Source organism: Schistocerca cancellata, chromosome 3, assembly GCF_023864275.1.
Source record: "Schistocerca cancellata isolate TAMUIC-IGC-003103 chromosome 3, iqSchCanc2.1, whole genome shotgun sequence".
Taxonomy (NCBI): domain Eukaryota; kingdom Metazoa; phylum Arthropoda; class Insecta; order Orthoptera; family Acrididae; genus Schistocerca; species Schistocerca cancellata.
This window is the reverse complement of record NC_064628.1, coordinates 266,724,561-266,744,232: the sequence shown is the minus strand read 5'-3', so window position 1 is coordinate 266,744,232 and position 19,672 is coordinate 266,724,561. Positions and strand designations below refer to the sequence as shown.

At 41.2% G+C, this 19,672-nt stretch overlaps 1 protein-coding gene and 1 long non-coding RNA gene across 2 annotated transcripts in view; one reads left to right on the top strand and one right to left on the bottom strand.

Moving 5' to 3' along the window:
• LOC126174924 (glutamine-dependent NAD(+) synthetase) overlaps nucleotides 1-2,622 on the bottom strand; it is a 239,696-nt gene extending 237,074 nt beyond the window's left edge. The window contains exon 1 of the mRNA XM_049921364.1: nucleotides 2,425-2,622. The gene's annotated coding sequence lies outside the window, so the exon portion shown is untranslated. The remainder of the gene's footprint in view (nucleotides 1-2,424) is intronic.
• Nucleotides 2,623-3,816: 1,194 nt separating this feature from the next.
• Nucleotides 3,817-19,672, top strand: part of LOC126174923 (uncharacterized) — a 51,385-nt gene continuing 35,529 nt past the window's right edge. Inside the window, exon 1 of the long non-coding RNA XR_007535498.1 lies at nucleotides 3,817-3,941. This is a non-coding gene — a long non-coding RNA (uncharacterized LOC126174923). The remainder of the gene's footprint in view (nucleotides 3,942-19,672) is intronic.

Below are 19,672 nucleotides of genomic sequence, written 5' to 3'. Positions count from 1 at the left end.
TGGAGTAATTGTGATCTGGCTGCATGTATGTAGTACCAACACTGCTTCCGCATGAATTCTATTGTTTACTCTCTCGAACTTCCCATGCCAGTTAGACAAGTTATTTTCAAATGGTTCAAATGGCTCTAAGCACTTTGTGACTTTTAACATCTGAGGTCATCAGACCTATAGACTTAGAACTACTTAAACCTAACCAACCTAAGGACAGCACACACATCCACGCCCGAGGCAAGATTCGAACCTGTGACCGTAGCAGCAGCGTGGTTCTGGACTGAAGCGCCTAGAACCGCTGGGCCACTGCGGCCGGCAGTTATTTTCCAGAAGTGATTATTAACTATGCTGACTATATGACTTTTCCCATTTACTATTTGACTGTGTAATTTAACATCTACATGTATTCCTTAAATAATGTTCTGGTTGCTCTTTTAAATATCGGCCATATAATTTTATGATCTGAATATTAATTTCAGATTTTATACAAGGATTTTATGATTAAACAGCATTGCATTTGATCTACAATGAAATCAGGCCTCGTCCTTTGGTCATCAATTTCTTACAATTTCCTTTTCTTGCACACACACTGTAACATATTCTAACATCAATAACATTCTGAACATTACCAACTTTGATATAGATGAATGAATGAATGAATAAATAAATATATAGGGACTACTGATATTTTTATCCCTTCTGTAACCTACAGTTTTGTCATATTAGTGCCACAATAAATACAGGCCCCACATTAAATGGTCTAAGGACCAATAAATAAATTTGCTTATAAAATTCTGTAAATTTAACAGTAATGTTAATGGTTTCATGTTTACGTTGTATTCTTTCATTTGCAGCTATTAGGTACAGATGTCACATAGCACTCTGAATACAACCATCAAAACATTATTTTGTCTACTGCTGTTATACGTTCTGTATTACTCCATCATGCACAGTCCCCAACTGAGCTTTCTGTCCATACAAGAGCTCGGATACCTCAGCAGATGCAGCATCAGGTTTCTACTTTAAGAGTCAGCTACCTAAGTCATCTGGTTAAGGATGTTAAGTGAGAGTTCTGTGTAATGAAGCATTTGGCAGTGGCGACAGCAACAGTTGTGGCTGAGGGTTAAAGCTTCTGTCTCTTAACATCAGATTACCTCTGGTAGTCCTAACTACTGGATTGAATTGTGCCTCACAAATAGTGGAACTCAACAATACTGTGGTTGTTAAATCCTAAATGACAAACTTGGTGACACAAAAATGCAAATGTGTGGGTTCCTCTTTGATGATGCATAATATGCAGCCTAAGAATTATAGTGTGCACTTCTGTGTATGTAACTGTAATATATTTCACTTAAAAAAAATAATAATAATATCCTTTGCAAGCAATCTAGAGAAAGGTTGTAGGCTCTCGTTTGTGAATAGGTATTAATTTACTTTTGTTTTTATAACCTGTGATACATCAGAGAACATATATGTACATTGACACAATTTGTGGCAGAACAGCTGAAAAATTAACAATCAATAGAAACAGTCCAATTTAATGGTTAAATGGTTAAGGAGTGAAGCTTTCAACAACGACTGTCTATGTATCCAGACATATCACCTCACGGTCAAGTTTTTATATATTGGTATCTAACTTCCTGGCACGGCAGCACAACACACCGGGAAAAAAAAAAGGACGTGTCTTGGGCAGATCTTTAATGCGCTGTAGTACTGAAACTGCGTATCTGATAAATAAGAAAGTACAAATACGAAATCCACCATTCCACACATCGTGAAACCTTTTCTTCAATATTGTGCGCTGACTATGGAAATCTACAATGAACTTAATGACGTAATAGTCCTCAACAATATATAAATTTGCCGTCCAAGTATGCTGGACATGTGGTAGCCCGTTATCTCCTTACAGTATCGCAGTTTTTAAACCATTTCAGTTCTCTATTGTTTTAACTACGGATGAAATGGTGTCGATGTCGGTCAAAACGAAGAGCATGACCATGGGTGTATAACTGAGTTTTCACGATATGACCCGTTTATAGGTGAAATTAATGTATCCAAACTTGAATGGTGATTGGAGCTTGCAGACTTCATTCACTCATACAAATGATATAATGTGCCTGTCAAATTTACGTACCGTACTTCATTATCGGTCCAGTGAAATTTGCATCCATCTGTAGCCTTCGTGACAATTTCCGTAATAAAAGTTGGAACGACTCAACTAAGCTAGTAATTGGTTAAAAAACGCAAAAGTTCAAATAACACAAGTGAAATAATTGACAAAGACTTTTAAGAAGGCCTGTGTACATTTTTCAGCAAAACTGAGTAACTGAAGTATTTCTGTCTTGCTGTCTTAATGTGAAAGAACATTCGCAACAGGTGCGACAAGTCGCTTTACTGTGAGCATTTGTAATTTGGACAAAAAACAGGACTTACTTTTCTTGCAACCTCGTGACAGGCGCGGAATGGTCCAACTGCAATTCGTCACCGTACGCTTGAAGAGTGGCAAATCCGCAGCTATCCTGTCAATCAACTTCTGGTATTCTCAGGTGCACAATCATCGCTCACGTATCACTCACAAACAAATACCATATGCCCCGCGATGCACTTCGGGGAAACTATAAATTACGTGTATCGATTAATATGTCGACGCTATCTCGAGTTCCTCCTAGCGCAATAGTGTGGTCGTCGATACCGACATAACGTCGCCAGGCTACGAGAAGGAAGTTTCACGAATTCCCGCTTTAATTTAAGAATCCCGAACTAACCATACTTCTGTAATTAAAAGCTACGTCGCATGAGGCAAGTCATGCTAGTCTCCGTTCAAGCTTTTTCATAAGCATGATTACTGCATGTTGGTAAATAAATCCTATTATGCACAAATCAAATGCATACTTCGTCCGTTTACACTTTAATATAGAAGCAATTTATTTTGAAGTTATTAGCAATTTACTTTGCAGTTATTTGCGGATTCCAGTTAATTAACGAGAATCTGCGACGTAAATGAATGGACAGCGCCAAACATTTTGCTATTTTGCGGGGAGGATAATAAATCATTTTGTCTGTAGGTCCACACGAAAGTGTTCCCTTAACGTCAATGCAGCCGGAGTAGCCTATTTACGGCGAAAATTAGTAACCAAATGAAATAAGCCTACACTTCATTAACAAGTTTTAGGTGGTGTTTTTAAACTTACATTGCACAGCGTCGGTAACGAATTTGTTTCGAATGCCTCAGCAGTTAAGCATGAATTTGCAGGACTGGGGATGTGAATCTTTTTATTGCAATTGGCTTTGCAAATTCGAGGTCCATTTGATTGATGCAGTTCCGAAAATGACATTTCCGTAGACTCTTGATACGGTATAATTTTCTACAAACAGGTGGCAAATATAGTGTTTGCTCGTTATTTCACGTGACAAAGCGATCTTCTGCACCAGCATTCCAGTTCTCGTACAGCATTAACATTCCCGTAGTGCGAATATGCGTCATTCCAGTGGTACTAATACCAGAAGAAACAAACAAATTCTGTATGTTGCTCCTGGCACATTAAAGCAACTAGACTATAAATTCCAGCTTTCGTCTACCAAAACAAAAAGCACGACGATTCCATAAAACAATTTCCGTAACCGCGGCAACAGCAGTAAAATTTTAAAAACGATATAGAAGTCTTCAAAGTAACAACGTCTATTTCCCTAACATCATCACAATCCAAGGAAGAAGGAACGTAAGCAGCAACAAGAAATGAAGGCTCTCTGTGCCAAGGTTTGACGCGAACTGTTACTCTGATAGCGCTGACCACGATTGCTACAAGTAACAATTTTTGAAATATTGTGCGACCTTCAATTGCAAAATCTGTAGACTACAGTGGAGACACCTACGTCGGCAACTGTGGCAAGTCTCTGAGAGAGGACGTCGCTCTGACCCGACATAATGTTGATGAAACGCTTTCCAGCATGTAAATTTAACTTATATTCTGGACGTAAACATAACTTACGCATCTGATACTACATTTAACAAATGAAAATCCTGGAGGAAATGTAGCTGCGTTTGTGACAAAGCTCACACACTATCGTTTCTCGACTAATGGCCATGTGCTCCTGGTTTTATATTTTTCGTCCGGTAACGTCCAAACAGAACGGTTTATTAGTTATGTTAATTACCTTGTCGGCTCTGAATGAAAATGCACACTAACTGCAAAAGTTCAGATTCTACGCGAATCGTACCGTAAATATTTATTGCTTCATTAAGTTTTGAATCGCTTTAGAGGGGCGTCGCTGTAATTGTCTCATCAATTTTGTATTTCATCAAGTATAATCAACGTCGTCAGTGTTGTGACTCCGGTGTGCACAGATCATGTGCAAATTGGCTCTAAATCATGTATACATATTCATTTACGTCTAAATCTATACTCTGCAAAGTGCATGGCAAAGAGTATGTCCCACTGTACCGGTTATTAGGATCTCCCCCCCCCCCCCCCATTCTATTCAGTTTGAAACGCTGGGAAAATGGTTATTTAAATTCTTCCTCAAGTGCTGTAATTAATCTAAAATTGTGATTATAATTGCCAACTCGAACCCCACAGGAGTGATATGTGGCGAGTTGTAGTATATTCCTAGAGCCACTGTTGAAATCCAGTTCTTGCAACTCTATAAGTAAGTTTTCTCTGGATATTTAACACCTATTTTCAAGAGTCTGCCATCTCTGTGGCACTCTTCCTTGGTCAAACTAACCTGTGACCATGATGTGGCCCTTCTCTGTATACAGTCAATATCCCCTGTTAGTTCTACCTGGTAAAGGTCCCACACACTTGAGCAATATTTAGTATAGGTTGCAAGTTCTCTTTGGAGACTGATTTCATTTCCCTGTTATTCTAACAATGAACCAAAGTATGCTACCTGATTTACATATGACTACACTTATGTGGTTGTTCCATTTCATATCACTACAAATTTGCTAAACTGAAGTCTTTGTATGAGTTACTGCTTCCAGTTGTAACTCTTTGACTTAATAGTCAAAGGGTATGACACTTTTTTTCTTTTTGTGAATTGCATAATTTTACATTCCTGACCATTTAATGCAAGTCATCCATCTTAGCTACACTTTGAAATCTTATCAAGATCCAACTGAATATTTGTGGAACTTTTTTTTTTTTTTAGAGAGTACTTCATTATAGAGAACTGCATCATCTGCAAGAAGTCTAAAGTTACTACTAACATTATCTGCAAGGTCATTCATATGCAACATGAGCAGGAAGGGTCCCGACACACTTCCATGGGGCACACTCAAAGTTACTTCTACAGCTGTAGATGACTCTCCATTCAAGAGAACATGCTGCATCCTCCCTACCAAATTATTCTCAGTCCAGTCATCAATTTCTCATGGTAACCCGTATGATAGTGTGTTTGATAACAATCGTAAATGCAGTACTGAGTAAAATGCTTTTCGGAAATCAAGAAATATAGCATCTGTCTGACTGCCTTAATCCAAAGCTTTGAGTGTGTCATGTGAGACAAGTGCAAGTTGAGTTTCACATGACTGATGTCTTCAGAAACCATGCTGGTTGGCACGGAGAAGGCTATGGATGTCAAGGTTATTGGGCGATACTTTTGTGGATCACTACTACCACCTGAGTTGGGAACTGGTGTGACCTGTGCTTCCTTCCAAATACTGAGCACAATTTTTCCTTCAGGGATCTATAACTACAGCTAAAAGAGCCGCAAATGCAATACAGAACCTGGTAGGGTGTTCCACCAGGCCTCGGAGCTTTGCTCAGTTTTAATCAAATCAGTTGTTTCTGCCAGTTTTAACAATTCAATTCTTTCTCAATACCACTGACACTTGTTTCATCATCTTTTCAGTTTACCAGTATTAAACTGGGTCAATTATATGGCTTTTCCTTTGCAAAGGAAAATTTGAAAGCAGAGTTCAGCATTTCTGCTTTTTGTTTGCTACCCTCAATTTCACATCCTGCCTCATCCACATGCAAGTGCAAAGCCTTTACATGCAACCAGAGTATCTTTAGGTTATGAGAAAGATCATTTGACAAAATTCTGCTATGGTAGTCACTGAAAGCTTCACACATTGCTCTCTTAATAGACAATCACGTTTCATTCCGCATCTCTCTATCTGTAGCCCTTTGTTTTACACCTATTATTCAGTAGTTTCTGTTTCTTTATAAGTTTCTTTACTGTGTCTGTACACCATGGAGGGTTCCTCCCATTTTGAATTGTTCAGCGAGTACGTATCTGTCTAGTGCATGGTCAACTATTCTTTTAATAATTTTTATTTCGGATGGAACCACAGTCATGGAAAATTTTTTGAATGATGCTGCCACTTTTTGACTGTAATAATTTTTATTTTATTGTTATATGATCCAGGTTTCATCCTTAGGTTATTTTCAAGTACAAAAACTGGAATAAACAACTGAAGTATAAATAACAGAAACAAGAAACAAGACAACCATGGAAAATAGTGAATAAATACCATGATTATTTATGTAACATTATTATGAAAAGGATAGTTGCTACTCACCATATAGCGGAGATGCTGAGTTGCAGATATGCACAGCAAAAAGACAGTCACACAATAAGCTTTCGGCCAACAAGGCCTTTGTCAGAGTAGACAACAGACACACACACACACACACACACACACACACACACACACACACCATCACGATCTCTGGCAGAGGCAATGACTAACGAAGGTTGAGGCCTGGAGGTTTGCAGGAACGTAGGATATATTGCGGGAAGGGTTCCCAACTGTGCAATTCAAAAAAGCTGGTGTTGGTGGAAGGATCCAGATGGCACAGGTTGTGAAGCAGTCATTGAAATGAAGAACATCATGTTGGGTGGCATGCTCTCAGCAACAGGGTGGTGCAGTTGTTTTTTGGCCACAATTTGTCAGTGGACATTCATGCAGACAGTCAGCTTGTTAATTGTCATGCCCACATAGAATGTAGCACAGTGGTCGCAGCTTAGCTTGTAAATCACATGACTGGTTTCACAGATAGCCCTGCCTTTGATGGGATAGGTGATATTTGTGACCGGACTGGAGTAGTTGGTGGTGGGAGCATTTATGGAACAGATCTTGCATCTAGGTTTATAACAGGGATATGAACCATGAGGCAAGGAGTTGGGAGCAGAGGTGGTGTTTGGATGGATGAGGATTGTGTAGGTTCGGTGGGTGGCAGAATACTGCTGTGTGTGGGGGGGAGGGGGGGGGGAGGTTTTGTGAAAGAATGGGTAGGACATTTGTCTCCACAGGCCACAACAAGAGGTAGTTAAAACCCTGGCAGAGAATGTAATTCAGTTGCTTCAGTCCTGGGTGGTACTGAGTCATGAGGGGAATGCTCGTCTATGGCCAGATAGTGGTACTTTGAGAGCTGGTGGGTGACCGGAAAGATAAAGCATGGACAATCTGTTTTTGTACAAGGTTGGGGGGGGGGGGGCGGGAGCGTAATTATGGTCAGTAAAGGCCTCAGTGAGACCCTTGGTGTATTTTGGGAGGGACCACTCATAACTGCAGAGGCGATGGCTACAGGTGGCTAGGCTGTATGGAAGGGACCTCTTGGTATGGAATGCATGGCAGCTGTCATTGTGAAGGTATCACTGGTGGTTGGTCGGTTTGATATGGACAGAGGTACTGATGTGGACATCTTTGAGGTGAAGGTCAATGTATAGGAAGGTGGCTTGCTGGGTTTAGTAGTACCAGGTGAAGTGAATGACAATGACAGTGTTGAGGTTCTGGAGGAACCTATCCACATTCCTCCAGAACCCCAACACCTTCTCCCTCGTCAGTACGTCTGTCCATATCAGACCTAAAAACCACCAGCAACACCTCCACTTCGACAGCTGCCACCCATTCATTCCATACCAAGAAGTCCCTTCCATACAGCCCATTCACTCGTGGCCATCCCATCTGCGGTGATGAGCGGTACCTCTCAAAATACACTGAGGCCTTTATGGATCGTAATTACCCCCCCCCCCCCATAAGCTTGTATAAAAACAGATCTCCTGGGCCTATCTTCCCAGTCACCCATCACCTCCCATAGTTCCACTGTGTGGCCACAGAGGAGCATTCCCCTCGTGACTCAGCACCACCTAGGACTGGAGCAACTGAATTACATTCTCCACCAGGGTTTCAACTACCTCTTGTAATACCCTCAAATGAAAAATGTCCTACCCACAATCTTTCTTCCCCCCCCCCCCCCCCCCCCCCCCACACACACACACACACACACTCCGACAGTGATATTCCACCACCCACCCAACCCGCACAATATCCTCACACATCCCTACACAACCCCTGCTCCCAACCTCTTCTCTCATGGTTGCAATCTTTGTAATAGACCTAGATGCAAGACCTCTCCCATACACCCTCCCACCACCATCTGCTCCAGTCCAGTCACAAACATCACCTATCCCATCAAATGTATGGCTATCTGTGAAACCAGCCATGTGACCTACAAACTAAGCTGCAACCACTGTGCTACAGTCTATGTGGGCATGACAATCAACAAGCTGTCTTTCTGCATGAATGTCCACCAATAAACTGTGGCCAAAAAGTTACTGCACACCCTGTTGCTGAGCACACCGCTCATATCAAACCTACTGCTTCATAGCCTGTGCCATCAGGATCCTTCCCACCTACACCAGCTTTTCTGAATTGCACAGGTGGCTACTTTCCCTGCAACATATCTTATGTTCCTGTAACCCTCCTAGCCTCAACCTTCATTAGTCATTACCCGTACCCATCTTGCTCCTTCCCTGTTCCCATCCCAGTACCACACAGCCCTCATCTTGCTCATTCCCTGTTCCCATTCTAGCACCACACAACCCTCATTCCACCAATACATCCGGTCTTTGTACTTTTCTCTTTTTTGCTGCCTCCCCCCCTCTCTTCCCCCTCCATCTAACTCCCCACTGCACCTAGCTGCCCTACCCTCTCTCCACCTCATCCCTGCAAGCTCCCACAGCGGCACTTCAGTGTCCCCCACTCTTAGTGTGCTACCCCTCCTTCAGCCTACCCCAGCTCTTTCTTACCCCCACCTGGCTGCCTCTCTACTCATGCGCTACTGTTCGTAGTCTGGATTCAGCTTCCAGAGACTGTGGTCATGTGTGTGTGTGTGTGTGTGTGTGTGTGTGTGTGTGTGTGTGTGTGTGTGTTTCAACAAAGACCTTGTTGACCAAAAGCGTATTGTATGACAGTAATTTTGTGGTGCCTATCTGCGGCTCAGTGTCTCCACTATATGGTTAATAGTAAATATCGTTTTCATAATATTGTTTACTCCATCCTGTATTTTTCATTGTGATTATTTACATTACTTATAGGTCAAAAGACATCCAACAAGTATGAAATACCAGTCCTTCTAAAAAAAGCATCTCTCATCATATAGGCCAGATCTATATTTAGACAGTTTAGAAATCTTCTCACTTTTACTAATGACAGATCTTGCCTTATTTATTTTTTATTTATTTATTTATCTCTTGTTCCGGTGATCCATGTTGTGACAGTATCACAGGATATGGAACGTGTCAATTTTACAAGCTTTTGGCCAGAATTTATGGTAATACATAAAACAAAACAAAAACAGTAAACAGTAACTTAGGTCCCACTACAAAAAAATACATTTTAGATATAGATAGAGATTACAAAACAAAAAACAGTGAACAGTAACTTAGGTCCCACTACAAAAATACATTTTAGACAGAGATAAAGATTACAAAATAATAAGTGTTACAAAGAAATAAATATTGCAAAATATATGTTCACAATAAAAATATTCGGTATTACAAATTTGGGCATACATTTGCATTTTACAATACAAGAGATGTTAAACACTGTAGTTCAGGAACTCTTCTAATGTATAAAATGATCCTTGCAATAGGAACTGCCTTAAGGTTTTTTTGAACAGGAGATCATCATCTATCAAACACTTAATTCTTGAAGGGAGGGCATTAAAAATCTTACAGCCACTGAAATGGACTCCTTTCTGCACCATACTTAGATTTGGCTGTTCATAGTGGATATCATGTTTCCTTCTAGTATTGTGACTGTGATATGCACTATTCAGCTTAAAGATGGATTTTTCTTTCCTTATGAAGCACATCAATGAGAATATATATTGCGCAGTGGATGTAAGTATTTCAAGCTTCTTAAAAAGATTCCTGCATGTGGCTCTAGGATTGACTCCACACATGATCCTTATGGCTCTTTTTTGTGCACACAGTACTTTTTTAGCCAGTGGCTGATTTCCCCAAAATATAATTCCAAATGCCATAATTGCATGAAAGTAACCATAATATGCTGACTTCATGGTTTCCATATTTCTATAAGAAGAAACAATGCGCAATGCATATGTTGCTGAACTTAGTCTTTTGCACAGATCCACGATGTGGCTGGACCAATTCAGTTTGCTATCAATATGCAAGCCTAGGTATTTTGAGGAATCTACCCTGTTTATTTTCTGCTCACCTACCTTTACAAATATTTCCTCATCTTTGGATGTTTTGTGGAACTGAATGTAGTTTGTTTTACAGTAATTTAAAATAAGACCATTAATGTTGAACCAGTTCACCGTTTCATTTAAAATCTTATTTGCCGTTACCTCAAGCTTATCTTCCGAATTATCAATAAGTAGTGTAGTGTCATCCGCGAAAATGGTGAATCTACAATATTCCGTAGAGAGAGGAAGATCATTTATAAATATAATAAAAAGTAGGGGGCCCAGAACTGAGCCCTGCGGCACTCCACATGAGATGGTACCCCATTCTGAAGATATAGGGACACCATCTTGACTATCTACTACAACTTTTTGTTTTCTATTTGACAGATATGAGTCGAGCCATTTCCCTGCTGCACCACTTATACCGAGATGTGCAGCTTTTTGTAAAAGAATTTGGTGATTTACACAGTCAAATGCTTTTGTTAGGTCACAAAATATGCCAATCACTTTCAGTTTTTTGTTGATAGATTCCAAGAGTTTGCCAGTAAATGCAAATATTGCATCTTCTGTTGACAAACCTTTCTGAAATCCAAATTGACTTTTGCTGAAGCTATTGTGTTCACTGAGATGCTTAACTATCCTGGCATGCATTAGTTTCTCTAAAACTTTTGAAAAGCTTGTCAGTAGTGATATTGGCCTATAGTTAGCAGTATCCGTCTTATCCCCCTTCTTATACAGCGGTTTTACAACTGCATACTTAAGCCTCTCAGGAACTATTCCTTGCTTAAGTGATGCATCGAAAATGTGGCAAAGGACTTTACTTACATGGCTGGAGCAGTATTTTAATAATTTGTTAGAAATGTTGTCAATTCCAGCAGAGTTTTTACTTTTCAGGGATTTAATAACTCTTTCAATTTCTTGAACAGTGACTGTTTTTACCTTCATGTGTTGCACTAAACCAGGTACTCTAGCTTTCAAAAGATTGATGGCTTGCTTCATGGACCCTTGTAAACCTATTTTTTCTGTTACTGTTAAAAAATTGTAGTTGAATGTGTCTGCAACTGTTTTTGGATCGCTAACAAAATTACCCTCACTTTTGATTTGGATATTTTCACTACAAAATGCATTTTTCCCGGTTTCCTTCTTTACAAATTTCCAGATGGTTTTTACTTTATTGCTCGAGTTGTCAATTTCTGCCTTCAAGCACATGTTCTTTGCTGCCTGAATTGTCTTATTCAGAACTTTACTGTAGATTTTATAGTGTGTAATCCTACTGTTATCATTTGAACTCCTGGCTGCAGCATATAGTTCTCTTCTTGTTTTACAAGAGATTTTGATGCCTTTAGTAATCCAAGGCTTGTTTCCAGATTTGCACAGGTTTTCTCTCACTGATTTTTTAGGAAATGCTTCTTCAAAAAGGCTTGTAACTTCATTGATAAATATATTAAATTTTGAATTAACATCAACTGTAGCATATACAGGAGACCAGTCCACAAGCCGTAATTGCTGATTAAAGGTTTCAGTGGTGTATCTGTTTATAATCCTAAATGTTTTCCAAATGAAATTTTCTTTTCTTTGTACATTCATTTGGTTTAGAGTGAGGAATTGCCCTTCATGATCAGAGAGACCATTTATAATATTTTTCATGGTTAAATTATTGCAAATATCCTTATCTACAAATACATTATCTATTAAAGTGATAGAGCTGGCAGTTACTCTAGTTGGAGTGTTCACAAGTGGTACTAAATTGTAACAGTACATTAAATGTTCAAAATCTGTCTTGTTTCTATTTTCTGTTAAAAGGTCCACATTGAAGTCACCCATAACAATGATAGATTTAGTTTTCCTACATAGGTGGACCAGAAGGGATTCAGTTTGTCTTAGAAATACATTTAGATTTCCAGCAGGTGCCCTGTAAACAGCCAGAACAATAACAGTTGCACTATCTGCTGTTAACTCAATGCCACACACCTCAAAATGTTGTTCATAACAGTATTTGCTTAAATCTAGGGATTTATACACTATATTATTTTTTATAAATATTGCAACACCACCTTTTTCCATAACAGATCTGCAGTAATGAGTAGCTAAACTAAAGTTCTCAATTTGTATCATGTGGATCCCATTCTTAACGTGATGTTCTGAGAAACACAGTATATCAGGCTCACTTTCACACTCGTCTTTTAAATTTATTAGCAACTGGTCTATTTTATTCTTGAGGCTACATATATTTTGGTGGAATAAAGACAAAGTTTGATTTTTTCTCACCTCTGCATTTGCGTGATGTTTGCTAGGAATGGCTTTTTTCAGTACATTAGTTGATAGTATTGCTTGGGGTGTGGAAAACTCATATTGAACACATGAGAGAGATGCTTCACGCAACTTTGAATCCTCATCTCTCGTGTTACTCACCATAAAAAACGCTGAGTTTGTTTTCTGTTGCGTGTAGGGCTTATATGAATAGATACACTTTTTCAACAAGAACATGCATTTAATACAAGTCTGATGTCTTTTGACACATAAATAAGATAAAGAATCATGGTAACTGTGCACCATTTTTCACAGTTGCCCTGTTTCCTGCTTTTTGGGTTTATACTTCTTTTGTTTATTCCAGTTTTTGCATTTGGAAATGGCCAAACGCCAAAATCTGGATCATATTACAATAAAATAAAAATTATTACAGTCAACATCATTCAAAAAACTACTCTTTTAAGCTGAGCCATAGTTCCTCATTGTCCTAGAGCTTCACACTGACAAAGAAATAGTATCTCATAAGGAACAATTTACTTATAAAAGAAAGCTTGACTATCATGCATTAAAGGAAAAACTGGCACACATAAACTGGTATCAGGTAGGCCTATATGCAACAGAAGACATTAATGAAAAGTGGGAAATATTTTATACAACATTAACCCATTGTCTAAATCGAGTATGCCCAAGGGTCAAAATACTAAAGAAAACTGACAGTTCCAGGAATCTTAAACTCCCCCCTAATGTGATGAAATTAAAGAATGACATGAATGATCTATATATTCTTTTTGAATACACCAAACTCCAGTACTTTCAGTCTAAATACAAAGCCTGTAGAAAGACCTATAGGGAAGCACTTAAGACATTAAAGGCACAGAAGTATGCAGGACAGATGAGTCAAGCCTGTAACGTTAGCAAAACAGCGTGAAATATAGTAAAGAAGGAAAGTGGGGGGAATGCAAGGCATTGTGTAACAACATAATAATAAAGGGCAATGAAAAATTGGTTAGTGACCCACTGTGAAGTGTGTGACAGAGGGTACGTCCCATTATACCAATTGTAAGGGTTTCTTCCCATTCCATTCACCTATGGTGCATGGAAAGATTTATTGTTTGTATGCCTCAGTGCATAGTTATTCTACTCTTGTTATCATGATCCCTATATGAGTGATAACATAGAGCATTGTAGTATATCACTAGAGTCATCATTTAAAGCTGGTTCGTGAAACTTTGTTGGTAGACTTTCTTGGGATAGTTTATGACTATCTTCAATAGTCTGCCCATTCAGTTTCTTCAGCATTGCTGTAACACTCTCCCATAGGTCAAACAAACCTGTAACCATTTTGCTGCCCTTCTCTGTATACGTTCAATATCCGCTGTTAGTCCCATATGGTATGGGTTCTACAAACTTGAGCAATATTCTAGACTGGGTTGCACAAGTGATTTGTAAGCAGTTTACTCTGCAGATTGATTGCACTTCCCCAATATTCTACCAATAAACCAAGGCTACCACCTGCTTTACCCATGACTGAGCTTATATAATCATTCCACTCCATATCCCTGAAAAGTGTTACCTCCAGGCATTTGTGTAAGTTGGCTGATTCCAATTATGACCCATTAATATTATAGTCTTTACTCTGTTTTTTTTTTTCATTTTGTTAAGTGCATAATTTTGCATTTCTGAACATTTAAAGCCAGTTGCCAATCTTTGCACCACTTTGAAGTCTTATCGAGATCTGACTGAATATTTATGCAGTTTCTTACAAACATTATTTCATCGTAAATAACTGCATCATCTGCAAAATGTCTGAGGTTACTATTAATATTGTCTGCAAGGTCATTAATATACAAAATGAGCAGCAAAGGTCCCAACATACTTAAGGCATGTTAATAAAAAATGCTCATAATTAAACAGCATTTCATTCAGCATCTCCCTGTCTAAAATCTTATGCCTTCTTTTACACCTATTGGTAATAATCTCTGTTTCTTTATAAGTGCCTTTACAGTGACTGTATACCATGGAGGATACCTCCCATTATGAACTACTTTACTGAACTCATAGCTGTCCAGTGCATGGTCAACTATTCTTTTAAACGTGAACCATAGTCCTCTACATGCTCCTTCTGTGTTCTTAAAAAGCTTCAAGTTCCTATTGAGACATGACACTACTGTTTTTTACATAGTTTACTGAGCATAGTATCTTTATGTTTGTTCTAGATGGCCTCTATACTTTTTGGTAATTATTGTTACCACAACCCACCTCATGCACAATGATAACAGTTTCTATGTGGACATCGTCAAAGAGGTCAGGTTTGTTTGTTGCCATTAGATCTAATAAATTTCTATCATGAGTGGGGTTCCAAACTATCTGTTCTAGGTAGTTTTCAGGGAATGCATTTAATAATTTTTCACTGGATGCCTCACTGCTATCAATTTTATATTTCAAACAGATTTCTGTACCTAATATGATGTATATGACATGAATTTCACTACTTTTCAGGAGCACTTTGAACTCTGGCTCTTTGCTGCAGATGCTTCAGCAGTTAACCAATAGGATTTTAATACTTTCATCTGTGGGAGGCATTTCTTTTGATCTTACACTGATAGTTCTCGGTTTCATAAAACTATCATTATTTGTGTTGGATAGAGAGCCACCTAATCTAAAAACCCTTGTGTGCACCCCACACTCGGTCAGCTACCTGAGTAGCAGGCTTTGATGTGTAGTGCACACTTCATGCATTTATGGGCACCCTACAGTTGTCAACCTTATGGCACAAGTCCAGGAAGTCACAGCCTAGCATGTCACAGAACCTGTGAAGTCTTGTAGTTCAGTCCTTCCACTCGACTCAGAATTATGGGTCCATGATCAGTTTTGGGGAGAATGATGCAAATTGTGAGCTTTTGTTGAAACTCAATGCACAAGGCTGGTCTTCTCAATGCTCTCTGCCAGTTGCTGGAATGATCCATTTATGACCTTAGAGCCTAGACAGGCATCATTTGTGACTAAATGTGCTACAGTCTGCAGTTGGTTGCACCCTGTTCCCTCAGTGGCTGCCAGAATAACCTCTTCAGCATGTTGAATGGGGCCCCCAGGCATACACACTGAGTGCAACTGGTGTGCTTTCCTATAATCCCTTACTGCCATTTCCCTAAGAGGTACCATCATTCACTGTATGTCTGAACAGCTGATGATTAATAGACCCCTACCCTTTTGCATTTGGCTCTTCTTGACACCGGGCAAAACAGTTTTCCCCTAAACAGGTGAAGTGAGTGGCCCAGTTTCAGTTTTGGCGAAAGAGAGCACCTCGAAATTGATGGTTGGAGGATAAGTGTAACATACTGAGCCCTCCCTGCTCCCCATCCACAGGTCACCTAGATCTGTCACTGAAACCCACTGGCAGTCAAGTAGATGAGTAATGACAGATCCTGTACTTTCTACAAGCGAGACAGGATACACAGGAGAGGACAGTACTTGAGATACCTTTGGTAGTGGTACTGCAGGTACATGACTCTTGGGAACCAACACACCAATTCACAGCAGCTGCCAATTGTGACAGTAATTAGGACAATTTCTAGCTGCTTATGAACATCAATCAACTCATCTCACATTCGAGAACAGCATTTACAATGGGGCTGCAGTTTGGCTAAAGCAATGTAATAGAGGAAAATGAATGAATAACTTGGAACTAAGCCTGCTGATAAATCTTTTATATTTGTTGAGCTAAAAAAACTACTAATCCTCTATAAGAATTGAAGCAAATACAAAAGATGAGATTTCTATTAAGGCAACAGAAAACCTATGGTAAAATTACTAGTTTCTTAAAAATTTTTGAGGTTATTTGTAGTTATTAATACACTCAAAAATAGAGCTATATATATATCCCTCTTTCAGCAAAAAGTAGATGTAACACAGTATGTTAGTTATGATGTGTGCTTCAGTAACTAAATCACGTATACCGATTTACTACAAAGTAAATTATGCAAAGGACAATGGAACCATCAAAAAATTCTCAAAAAATGTATGTTTATTTGCGTTGATATACAATGAAATTTGGAGTGATCTATTCTTAGAAAGTAACTGTGAGTGATTTTTGAAATAAGTTATCTAAAAAACACTCCTACCAGTAAATTATGAAAATGTAGTTTTGTAAGTGTCTGAAAATTCTCAAACATTACCTATTTCTCATGTAACTGTACAATGAAATTAGAGAAAGATTGTTTTGAGTGAGGATGGGTCTACTTTTTGTGGCGGCGTTCGTAGCAACAAACACTTCGCTGTAGAAACGGCTTACGAAGTCACCGCCACACTTTTAATAGCGGGCCGACCGGTCCGCTGGAACAGTGAACAGAAAGATGAAAACCCAAACAGTCTGATTAAATAAAAGTCGGTACTTATCTTTATTAACGAAGATACAGAAACACAGTAGTGAACTCCGTGTCTACAGAAATCTGTCTAGTTCGAGTCGGAGCGGCTAGGTCAGCGTCGGCTGACGACAAACAACAACTCTGCTGCGATGAACACACAACTGACTAGCAAGTACACAAATCGGTGGCGAGTATACAACTGAGCGGCGAATACAGAACTGTCCTAGCACTCGCGACTCCAGCGCTTAAGAAGCCAGAAGCCAGCGGTGGCGCGCGCAGACTTGCGGCGATTTCCTGTATCGCTGGCGCTGCTTATGCGGACGGCGTCCGGACTTTGATGCTGCCAACCTTTTGGCAGCAGGCTTGGTTGGCATTACTGGCTAGGATATAACACTCCTCCCCCCCAAATCGCCGCACCATCATTGAATAATGACGTGGCGAGCGGCGACGGCGGGGTCTGGCCGCAGGCGTAGCAGAAGAGACCGGGGCGGAGACTGTTGTCAGTGGCAGTCCCCGGTCCGCACCCCAGCATTGGCTGCGCGGGGCCTCGGGAAACACCGACTGAAAACCGAGGTCAGGGTGCACGCCCGTGACCACGGGCGCCGCTTCTGGTACTGGACGCGACGGGGCATCGGGATCCACGAAGAGAGGCAGCGTCTCCTGACGCTGCGTCGACGGCTGCCGAGTGGGCGCCGGACACGGCGCTGCGGTGTCATACTCCTTGGGGGTGCCCAAGGAAAGCGGCTGCAGGACAGGCTGCACAGCCACCGCTTGGGATGGCGGCCCGGCTGAGGGGTCGACGTCCATCTGCTCCGATGGCGGTGGCGACTGAAGAGGGACCGCAGGCGCCGGAGCGACCACCTGGGGCGCTCCCGGATGATGCTGCGCGGGAGGCATCAACGGGACGGGCTGTCGGCGTGGTAGCGGCGACGGCTGCTGCTGCTGCCCTGGAGGCGGCAGCGAAGTCGGAAGGCGCGGCTGGAACCCGCCGCGGACCAAATCTGTGGACAAAGAACGAGCGGCAGAATCCGGGCGGCCAGCGCAGCGCAACTGGTTCTGATGCCTCCTGTGCACCCCAGTAGCACCTTGAACAGTATAAAAGCCGCAACCCTGGACACTTATCACGGTGCCTCCTTCCCAACGACGGCGACCGTGATAAACTCTGAAAAAAATGGCGTTGTTGCGCCGAAGACGCGTGCGATGCTCAGAAGCGGCGGGTCGATCCGGGGGGTGCAACAACCGTAGTAGGGTGCGATGACGACGGCCGTGGTGAAGCTCCGCAGGCGAAGGGCCGTCGCGTGGCGTGGTCCGGTACGACGACAGGAACGTGATGAGGGCCTGCCGACGAGAGTGCGTAGCACGAAGGCGGTCCATATGATCCTTGAATGTGCGTACAAAACGTTCCGCTGCACCATTCGATTGAGGGTGGAACGGCGGAGTAAGAACATGGCGAATGCCATTGGCAGAACAAAAACTTTCAAATTCAGCAGAGGTAAATTGGGGACCATTGTCAGACACTAAAACTTCTGGAAGACCCTCAATACAAAAAATTGAAGTCAACGCCTTTATAGTTTGTGCAGACGTTGTAGACTGCATGGGCACAACAAACGGAAAATTACTAAATGCATCTATCACGATGAGCCAACGAGAATTCCAATATGGACCAGCGAAATCGATATGTACTCGCTGCCAGGGACTGGCAGGGCGTGCCCACTCAAAATAGCGTTGAGGCGGAGCAGCTTGGTGTTCGGCACACGGCGAACAATCTGTAGACATCTGCGTAATCTGCTTATCAAAGCCGATCCATGTACAATGACGGCGGGCAAGCTGCTTGGTGCAGACCACTCCCCAATGACCTCGATGCAACAAGTCGAGGACCTTGGATTGGAGCACTTGGGGAACCATGACATGAAGCTGGTCATTCTCGGTGCGTAACAGCAAAACTCCGTGCGAAACAGACAACCGATGACGTTGTGGATAATAGCGATGAACCACAGGATCCGATATGTCCTTTGCCTTGGACGGCCAACCACGTTGAACAAAACGTAATAGTAAACTCAGATTAGGATCCGTAGCTGTCTCACGTGCCACGTGACGATAATCAATCGGAAAATCCCGGAGGGATTGATGCTCATCGGCGTCAATCTGATGGCAAGAGTCTTCAGAGGAATCGAAGACATCATCCGCAGCAATCGGCAATCTAGAAAGCGCGTCAGTGTTGGCATGCTGAGCTGTACGGCGATACAGTATCTCGTACTGGTATTGTGATAACAAAAGAGCCCAACGTTGTAGTCTCTGAGCTGTCCGCTGAGGAACTGGTTTAGACGGATGAAACAGTGACGTCAGAGGCTTGTGATCTGTTACTAAATAGAATGGTCTACCATAGAGGTAGTGATGGCATTTTGTGACACCGAACACAATAGCCAACGCTTCCTTGTCCAATTGGCTATAATTACACTGAGCTTTGTTTAGCAATTTAGATGCGAACGCAATAGGACGTTCGGTGCTACCGACTCGGTGAGACAACACAGCACCGAGGCCGAAAGAAGAGGCATCACAAGCTAACACTAGAGGCTTGTTTGGGTCGTAATGGACCAGACAACGATCATTCAATAAAGCCTCTTT